This window comes from Copadichromis virginalis, linkage group LG1 (genome assembly GCF_057382275.1).
Source record: "Copadichromis virginalis isolate Kocher_CV1m ecotype Utaka linkage group LG1, C_Virginalis_male_GT1.1, whole genome shotgun sequence".
NCBI classification, from domain to species: Eukaryota; Metazoa; Chordata; class Actinopteri; order Cichliformes; family Cichlidae; genus Copadichromis; species Copadichromis virginalis.
In genome coordinates, this window is record NC_140618.1 from 42,544,438 (window position 1) to 42,555,514 (window position 11,077).

Consider the following 11,077-nt stretch of genomic DNA (forward strand, 5'->3'; position numbering starts at 1 on the left):
ATTAGCTAGTGTAACACAAGCACTCTGAGCAACTCTGTGTAGCTAACAGAGGCATTCACAGGTTAATTAAGCAAGCTGGGTTTCATGATGCACTAAATAGTGATTTTGCCAGTAAATTACTGAAAGAAACAAATGTGATTTATTTACCGATGCTGTTATTGAATATATGTTTAGCCAGTAAGACACTGCAGAAGACAATGTGATGTGTTTATTGATATGATAAAGGAATGTAACTGTTATGGAAAGAAGTGTGAATTTGAGAAACTGAACCACTTAAAGCGAGTATATTTCACTGAGGTTGTGAAATAAGTAAATGTAATTGATGTGAATGAGGAACCAGCTGAACAGTATATTGAAAGCTCATGTTTAGTGTTTTATAGCATTTATTTGTGTGAAATAAATCAGACTCAGACACGTTCTGGAGGAAAGCAGAGACGCATCGTGTCTTCTTTACTCTGCTCTTCACCTGCTTTTACAGGTAACATATTTGTCATCGTGGTCTTCATCCTTGGGACCCGTAACAGGTGCAGCAGTTCAGACAGATAAAAATGAGGCACAACCATTAAGAGTCTTAAAGACAAATAAAAGGATTTTAAAAATTGATTCATAAGCAAACTACCAGCCTGTGAAGCTGAAAATGAAGCGAAATGCTCTTGGTTCATGACACCTATAGTTAGTGCAAAACACTTCCACTTGATTTTTATCTCGTGCAAGCAAACAGCAAACGTGCAAGACGCAGACCCAAATGCAGACTCAACACTCGATTAACCATTTACAAGACTTTTATTTTCAGCGCTTTGAGGGTCTCGAAAAGCGCTATATAAATGCAATCCATTATTATTATTACAAGCAAGAACACTGAGTTAGATAGAACATGACTTGGTACAAGGGACGCCAACAGAGCACTGGGAGCTGTGAGGATCGTGAACAGAGAATGACTAATCACGGGGCGACACTAACAAGGGTGACGGAATGGGAACTCTGCAGAGTAGAAAGCGGTTACCGGATGGGAAAGTGAATGGAGGACTAGTGGTGAGTATTGACTGGTAAGGAATTTGCTTACTTGCAGGTTGAGAGTGAGTTGCTTTGGGGAGGGTAACTGTGGGAGTGTTCACAGCAGGGAACCAGCACTGTGAGAGAAGGGGGTCCGTTTCCAGAGTTTCTGAAGAGTGTCCAGGGTAGTCATGAAGGGCAGGAGGGCAGGAGGGCACGCAGGCAAGCGAGGTGAGTATGGATCCTTTGTTGTAATCAGTGTTGGGAAGGTTATTTTTAAAATGTATTCCACTACAGATTGCAGAATACAAGCCCCAAAATGTATTTTGTAAACAATCCCAACACAGACTGGGAAAAACCCCAGACACTCCCACGGAACATGACAACAGATGAGCAACGGAGGCAGTAAACAAGTGCAGTAAACAAGACAAGGTTACAAAAGCATGCATTAATGTTTCAAGATTGTGTTTGGACTCTAACAGTTACCTTAACTAGATAAAGCAGGATTTTACTACTGTGTTCACCTGAAAACTGAGCTTCAGAGAAGAATCCTTTTCATACATAAATTAGTGATAATGGATTACAGACCATACTTGACTCTATTAGATTTTTATGTGTGTAGTACACTTTAGTCATGTTTGGTTTTCCACAGGATTATGTTAAATATACTTGGAGGAAAAAAGTCAGTGCTGATGCTTCCTTCAGCACATGTCAGAGCTATGTCATCAAGCTCTCGGAGCATATGTGACAACTACAGGGTACTGGGTGAAGGGCATTTTTCTCAGTGAAGTAAGTGCTTGCAGGGCTCACTGTTAAATTCAGGCTCACATGCTTGTTTTTTCAGTGTGCACTGTGGCAGCAGAGAGAGAGTCAGTGCAGTTGTAAAGGGGCTGTGGTCAGACATGTGGAGGTCCAGACACACCCTTGTGCCCATTGCCTGATGATCACACTGATATTACTTACACCAAAGTGAACCCTAGTGGACTCACAAAAGTAGGCCTTAGGCCGTTCACAATCCTCATTGTCTCTCTATCTCCGTTGTGTTAAATGTTTGGTCTGTATTAAGTCTTCAGCCTTAGCACACAAAACCAAAACTGTGCCAAAGAAACGACTAGGTTGACGTAGAGGAGGTTGTGGAGGGAAGCTGCTATGCAATGCACACTCTCAGATACACACATAGTAACAGCATTCTCTGCAGACTTCCACTTGAAGACAAACAGATCTCTGCGATAAAGCTCCACTGAACAACAATAAACAGTAGTTAACTCCTATCCTGGACTGACCATCCTGGAGGTTGTACTACAACTACAGTGAATCCAACTTGTACATTTCTTTCATGACCTTAGGTATTTGTGGCAAAAATATGAATACACATGATTACATAAAGAAGTGAATTATTAATTTGTGCAAATGTCTGTCCAGTATATAATACTTATTATTTAAAGATTTAAAAGCTAATTTCATTTAAATTTTCACATTTTATATGATTACAGCTGAATTAGAAGTTATTTCGGATGTTGAACGTTTAACTTAAAGCAGTAAACACTGGGAAAGCTCCAAATTAAACCTTTAATGTAGCAAACCTGTGAGTAATCTCACCTCTTGTTGTGTCTGATGTGCAGATTTGTGGAGTGCCACAAGGCTTCCAGCAAAAAATACATAAATATGTTGATGAATAAAACATTTACAGTCCAATAAGGGAAGTAGGGAAATGACCTATCAGAAGCTCTTCTTGAAAATTAAAGTTTCGATTTGATATACTGTATATAAATAGGGTTGCTGTTCAGTGCAGTAAGCTTATATTATGCCATAACCTGTAGAGTACAGGTCACAGAGAGTCATCTTCAGTGGATACAGAAACATGTAACAACAGCAACAGCCATGAAAACACACTTCCCTGTGATTTACTAACATCTTAGTTTCTTTAGGCCATCTTAAACCATCCAGACCAGGAAAGGTATTCCTCTTGTTTTTTACTGCCCTCTTATCCTTATCAATATTCAACCCTCAGGTCTGCAGCTCTCTGCTTCAGCCATCAGTGAATTTGACAATAGAGCTTCTCAATTGGATGGTAATGGTGATTCCAACATTTTTTACAAGTCTCCAGCTCTCTCTTGGTTTCTTCCCTGTGTTTGGACAAGGACCAGTGACAGGCTCATTCAGATATTTGTGAATGAGCAAGTACGAGGGTATTTGTGTGTGTGTGTGTGTGTGTGTGTGTGTGTGTGTGTGTGTGTGTGTGTGTGTGCGCGCGCGCGCGCGCGCGCGCGCTCTGGGTGCACAGATGTTGTGCATGAAGGGCCATCCATTCATACATTCCGTCCTCCCACAGTAATCTGAGCCCTGTGGAAGAGTGGGGAGCAGGAGAACAGAGAGCAAGACGCATACACACAGAGGGACAGAGAGGGTGGTATCTTCCTGACTGAAGTGGACAATCTAAGTTTCTCTGCACTACACATATAGAAAAGTCAGGTTGCTATGGAAATGCCGACAAGAAGAGAAGGCAACAATTTACAAAATATTTCAAGCGTAACTTTTGCTGAAAGAAAAAACTGAAATAAAGGTCAAAGACTTTAAGGAAGCATCTAAATCACACATGGGATCTTAATGAATGAGAGGACAAGGGCACGATTCCCGCATTACTGCATCACATCATTTCCCAGTACTCTGGAAGTGTTTGGGATATAAAGAGCTGTTTTGAAATCCAGATGTTTTCCTTTTGATATGACCTTTTCTGTGGAAGAATCTGGACAGGAATCTTAAGATTAAGACAATACACAGGCAGAATGAGAAGGCTTTTATATTTTTTGCTATCTATTACTGGTCTGCCTGCTGTGATGTGCTATAATACTCCTGGGGTGGCAGGACAACATTAGCCATAACACTGATTGTGTCTACTTGCAGCCTGACCTCCATCATGTGACTTGCAGGCATTTAACCTCTGACCTGCAGTGCCAATATTAACTCTTGCGTAATTGTTCGAAAGCAGCTGACTTCCCCTGGTTCAGTCCCTGAGAACATTCCTGGGCCTCGTTGCTAAGAGAGCCTCTCTGTCACACTGCTGACCTCCTCTATGGCCGGGGTTACCCTTGATCTTCCACACATACACATACACTGGAACTAACACACACAAAACGACTCGTGGACATGCACAGGCACACGTACACACACATATACCAGTAGCCCCTAAACTGAGCTGGGGGTCCTCTTAGGAGCTGCAGGTCCGTCTCAGTGCAGAAGGCCACCCAGCCTGTGTGACCTGCAGTAATCACTAGCTGCTACTTCAATGGCTGCACTGAAGACTGAAATCTAACCTTATCAGTTCTTTGCACAATAAGTATGGTATAAAGGCTTTTGTTAACTGGGACAGGTGTGCCTAAATCAGGACTTACTGCACAGGTCACATTATCTAGGTTTCTACTAGCAATTTAAAAAGATAAACTAGATCAGATTAAAGCATATTGTTTGTGCTGCTTGTCTGTGTAGCAAGTACATAAGCTAAAATAATTTAAGTTGGTTATGAGTAGTTGGGCTAATTCAGAAGATATCAGATTCGGCTCTAGGAGGTGAGTGAAGTACAATAAACATACAACCACAGATATTGTGATTACAGTTATTATTTATAGTGAAAATAAAGTGCAATTACCAAATACCAATATTTACAAAATCTGCAGACAGGAAAAGATAAAACATAATTCAAGCTTGTAAAATATCCGCTGCACAGCGGTGCAGCAACCTCGTCCAACCTCTGGCAAACAATGTCCATAAAGTTTATTTCATGATTGATATAAGTCCAACGCGTATGACAGTCTAGACAGGTTGAAATTGGAAGTATGATGATCAGCACTAAGATTCCAAGACTGAAATCTCGGAAGTGAGATTTAGGGGACTGAAAACCAAGAGGGGAGAGTGTAGGCCGCAGCAGCCTCCTACCAGACCGCAGGAAGTTGTAGCTGGGGTTCTGGCTCGTTGGGCCTAGCTCGCCATCCAAAGTAGTGGTGTCGCTGTGGTCTCTCCAGGGCACCACTAGCCTGCACTATAATCACAAGACCACCATTAGCAAAATTCATCTAAATTTCCCAAGCTAGCTTTAGTTCCAGTGTACACAATGAAATCCATGAGAAAATACAACAAATACATATCCAACCATTGTAATGAATTAAAATAAATGACAATCTCAAATAACAAAACTACAGCCACGTAAAGTGAGAGTAGTAGTAATGTAGTAGGCCTCAGCCTTAGCTATCCCATCAGCTAATAGCACTGGCATACTGATACAAGTTACAAATACAAACAGACATTCAGACTCAACTCACCATTCACTACTTGCAGTGTCACATACGAGCCCCACGCATCTACCCGCGGCGGTATCAAAGTACTGTTTAACGCAATCCACAATTAATTTAAAAACAAGTCAAGATAGTAAACAGCGAAAAGCGCTCGCCCACGTACCTGTTGCTTCCATCCGCTAACACCTCTCCCCTGCGTTGTTTCGAGGCGACAACCCGGAAGGCATATAATAGTGCCTCGCGAATAGGATTGGTCACAACAGGCACGTGCAGCCTCGCGGCGTGGCGTGCGTCATGACGCGTCACGATGCCTTCACGGACACGCTCCGGTTGGAATTTAAGATTCCGATTTAGTTATAGATGCAGTTCTTTTTATTTTTATGTGGGTTACATCTGCACTGTTTTCGAACAGGAAAAGAACCAATAAAACTAGGAAAAAATGCTGGTTATGAGCTCAGAAACACAGAATTCTATCTTAATTAACAGGATACAATTCAGTGAGTGACATGATTAACTGTCAATATCAAAGTTAAAAGCTGGTAAGAGTTTTCAATAGATGCTAATCTTAAAGTGCTGCTGAGACTGGACATGTTCAGAGCTGCCGTCCCCCCTAACTTCTACAGTAAATAGCAATCTTTTCAAACTCCATCTTCTCTATATCACACATGTTGTCCAAGGTGATTAGCAAGAATAAAAGGTCTCCTCTCAGTTTGCCATCAAAGACCACAGGTTTATCCACAATGCACATGTGCAAACAACCAGAAAAAATCTGCTGACTTCTCAGCTTGCTCAGCTCCCCTCAAGGCTAACACTAAAATGGCCTGTATTTATATAGCACTTTACTAGTCCCTAAGGACCCCAAAGCGCTTTACACAACCTGTCATCCACCCATTCACACACACATTCACACACTGGTGATGGCAGCTACATTGTAGCCACAGCCACCCTGGGGCGCACTGACAGAGGCGAGGCTGCCGGACACTGGCGCCACCGGCCCCTCTGACCACCACCAGTAGGCAACGGGTGAAGTGTCTTGCCCAAGGACACAACGACCGAGACTGTCCAAGCCGGGGCTCAAACCGGCAACCTTCCGATTACAAGGCGAACTCCCAACTCTCAAGCCACGATCGCCCCAGTAAAGGAATGTAAAGGATGAATGCACATATTAATTGACAGCACTGTCTGAGATGAAAGGAGAAGCATTGTTTTATTTGAGTAAGTTTTAATTTTGTTTCGATTTGACCAATGGAACAACACTGATATGTACAACATGTTAGCCCTGTGATACACTGGCAAAATGATTGGTACATGTTAAATTAAAGATATGGTTATACTGTTTTCACTGACAACATTCAAAATTATTGGTATCCCTTTGTACCAAAAGGGTGACAAAAGGGTGCCAATTAATGCAAATTCATTAGTCATCAATCAAACTGTGCATATTTAATAGACATTAAAGTTATGTGAAGTATCATTCTTCTTCTGCACATACAGGCAGAGTAAAAGTTATATCTTAAGAAAAATTCAGTTTTAAAGAGACTGGATTCAAAGTGATTACTACACAACTCCCTCCCACTCACTTTGCACACAGTCTAACTTAACACTTATGGGACATTTTTGACAAGGGTTTGACAGTGGCCTCTAGCATCATCAAAAAACAGGTGAGGCAACAAAAGAAATCTGAGGATAGAGTGTTGTATTTTTCAGTAGACCAAAGTGGAGATTTACTGCAAGCCAAATTAAATACTTTGCTGGTCATCTTCACACCAGAAATAGTGAATTGTCAATTCAACTATTCAGCTATGCTGAATAAGTGCAATTCTGCCAGACTGGTGAAACATACAAGTTTCCTTTGCATCATCAGTAAAGAGCTTTTCCACATAAATATCTTTTACTGGATTCTTGTACTGAGTCCAGAGTGCAAAGTCATTGTAGCATGGGTAAGCAAGCGTGTTACTTAAACACATTAACTGAGCAGCGAGTGGGTTTAGGGAGCGTTGTTAAGTAGCCTGACAGCCTTACAGAAAGAGACTGTTCTTGTGCCATGAAGGGTTGGTTCTGATGGACCGCAGCCTCCTGCCAGATTTGAGTGTCACAAACAGTTTGTGTTTATGATGTGAAGGGTGGACACCAATCTTTCTCTCCCATCTCAGTTTGTTGGCAGTGTATAGTCTCCAATGGTCATGGGGGCTGGTTTCAACCTGAAGTCCACTATCATCTCCACTGTTTAGGCTGCATTACACTCCAAGTTGTTGTCACTGCACCAGGTCACCAGGATTTGAATCTCTTTCCCATAGGCAGACTCATCTCCACCTCAAATGCGTCTAATGAGGGTGGTGTCATGTGCAATCTTAAAGAGTTTGACTGACTAATGATTGGACGTGCAACTGTTTGTGCACAGGAAGAAGAGCAGAGGAGAAAGTACTGTATATCGGCCTGAGGGGAACCTGTGCTGATGCATTGAAAGACCAAGACATGGCTGCCCGTCTCACATGTTGCCTCCTGTCAGACATGAAGTCAGTAATCCACCCACAGGTAAAAGCAGCACATTCAGCTGTCCTGCAGCAGAGCCTCAGCCTGGTATAACTTCCTGCAGAGTACAGATGGTGGAGGATGAAGTGCAGTGCCATGTTAACCGCATTGCCTACTGACCTTTTGGCTCTGTGGGTAAACGACATGGGGTCCAGGAGGGGATCAGTGATAGATACATACATATATATATTTAGGCTTCTGGGGGGGTTTATTTCAAGGTAAAGTCTTTGTTGTGTGCTAAGCATGAGTTATAAACTTCGTAAATGGGTATCATTTAGACAGAGGTGCATATATTGAAGCTTATACAGACTTGCTGTGGGATATTTGTGCACCACTGTATCCTGAGTACCTTGTGAAAGGGCTTTCTCCAAAGCAGAATTGGGTACTACCAAAAAGAGAAACCGATGGAATTCTACAGAGGCCCATGAGTGCCATAATGAATCGCCTAATACATCAATAAATGATTGATTAAATGTACCATTAATTAAACCTTTTTAGCCTAAAATAAAACAATTAAGATAAGAGATAAGACTTTATTGATCCCACAACGGGCAAATTTTTGCGTCACCTCAGCTCAGGTACAGCTATATGAAGGAAATACAAAAATACAATTAAGTACAATCAATGAAAAAAAGTAAGATAATACACTATATACAATGGTAGCACACACAGTATGTGATTATGGATATGGTTGGAAATATGGAAGACATAAACTATATAGCTTGGAAGGTCATGGAAGGTCCATTATGCATGAAGTGGTGACCGTGGATGTTCACAGTGTCCAGTGACTTATGACATCGTGATTGAGGAGTTATAGAGTCTAACTGCTGTTGGGATGAATGATCTGCGAAAGCGCTCCTTCCTGCAGCGAGGATTGTCAGGCGTCGTGTGGAGGCGAGGAAGAAGGAACCCAAACGCAGGACTCGCAGGTAGGTGCAGATTTATTATGAGGAGTGGATGAACAGAACAAAGGGAGAAAATGGCTGGCTGGCTGGACAACTGACTGGAAGGCTGAATGGCTGGCTGGCTGAACGCAGGCGGAAACGACAACAGAACATCACATCAACATCAACATCAATGACACGACAGAGAACTGGTGAAACCGAGGAACTTAAATACACAGGTGAATGATGACAATGATTGGAAACAGGTGAGTACAGGGCTGAACATAATCTGACTAATGACACGGGAGACAAGCTGACACGGGAAAAAACAGGAAGTGAGAACATTAATGTGGCGAACCAAACTGAACATGAACAAACTGAAATCACTGGGTCAACGACCCAGGAACCCTGACAGTACCCCCCCCTCCAAAGGCCGGCACCCGACGGCCAAAAGAGAAAGAAAAAAAACCAGAACAGGGTGGGCGGAGGGGGCCCAGGACGGAGGGACGGAGTCCACACCAAGACAGTTCAGGTGGGCGCCCCCGTGGCCCGTGGCCGAGACGAGACAGTTCAGGTGGGCGTCCACGCGGCCCGTGGCCGAGACGAGACAGTTCAGGGGGCCGACCGTGCGGACGGCAACGGCGACAGCACTGGTCCGGGGGCCGACCGCGCGGAAGGCGACGTGGACACAGTTCGGGGGGCCGGCCGTGCGGAAGGCGACGGCGGCCACTCAGGCGAAGGCGGTCCGGGGGCCGGCCGTGCGGAAGGCGACGGCGGCCACTCAGGCGAAGGCGGTCCGGGGGCCGGCCGTGCGGAAGGCGACGGCGGCCACTCAGGCGAAGGCGGTCCGGGGGCCGGCCGTGCGGAAGGCGACGGCGGCCACTCAGGCGAAGAGGGTCTGTGGGCCGCCCACGACGGCGATGGCGCCCGGCCAGTGGCCTAGCCAGCGGTCTAGAAAATGGCCGTTTAGCTCCAGACCCAAACAAGGCTGGGCCAGGCGAGGCTGAAGGCTCGGAGGCTGAAGGCTCGGAGGCTGAAGGCTCCGAGGCTGAAGGCTCCGAGGCTGAAGGCTCCGAGGCTGAAGGCTCCGAGGCTGAAGGCTCTGAGGCTGCAGCAGACGAAGGCTCTGAGGCTGAAGGCTCTGAGGCTGAAGGCTCTGAGGCTGAAGGCTCTGAGGCTGCAGCAGACGAAGGCTCTGAGGCTGCAGCAGACGAAGGCTCTGAGGCTGCAGCAGACGAAGGCTCTGAGGCTGCAGCAGACGAAGGCTCTGAGGCTGCAGCAGACGACGGCTCTGAGGCTGCAGCAGACGAAGGCTCTGAGGCTGCAGCAGACGAAGGCTCTGAGGCTGCAGCAGACGACGGCTCTGAGGCTGCAGCAGACGACGGCTCTGAGGCTGCAGCAGACGACGGCTCTGAGGCAGAGGCCGGGCCGGGCGTGGGTGCAGCTGAGGCAGAGGCCGGGCCGGGCGTGGGTGCAGCTGAGGCAGAGGCCGGGCCGGGCGTGGGTGCAGCTGAGGCAGAGGCCGGGCCGGGCGTGGGTGCAGCTGAGGCAGAGGCCTGACCAGGCGATGCAGGCGCGGAGGCCTCTGGCCGGAGACAGGCAGGGCCAGTAGGCGCGGAGGCCCCTGGCTGAGGAGCGGCCGGGCCAGCGGGTGCGGAAACCCCTGGCTGAGGAGCGGCCGGGCCAGCGGGTGCGGAGACCCCTGGCTGAGAAGCAGGACGGCTCACAGCTGGCTCTGGGTGCTGTGGCTGCAGGTCCGGGAACTGGACGGGATGGTGGACAGGTGACTGGGAAACAGGAGCAGACTGGACAGGGGACCGAGCTACAGGAGGTGACTGGAGGACAGGAGGAGACTGAGCTACAGGAGGTGACTGGAGGACAGGAGGAGACTGAGCTACAGGAGGTGACTGGAGGACAGCAGGAGACTGGACAGCAGGAGAGTGAACTGACTGGAGGGAAAGCTGAACAGCAGGTGAGGGAACTGACTGGAGTGGAGATGCTAAGGGATGAACAGGGGTAGGTGAGGCTGCTGGCTGAGCTACAGATTGAGCTAGTGACGGAGATAAAATTACGGCTTGGGCCAGTAAGGCTGGTGCCTGGGCAGGGGACAGTTCAGCTAACCTAACTAGGGATAGTGCGAGGGCGTGAAAGGCTGGGTCAGGAGGTGGATGAAGTGGTGACGTAGCAGGTGAACCGGTTAGCTCTTCCAAGTCTCTAGGGAGGTCAGGCTGGGTTCTGGCTGCCCTCAGCCTGGGCGCTGGGACGGGCACGGAAGGCGGCTGGACACCAGTCACCCCCACCTGAGAAACAGAAGCGGGTGTGGAGTTAGACCGGGTCGCAGCTGCCCTCCTCCTGGGAGCTGGCACTGGTGTGGGCGTA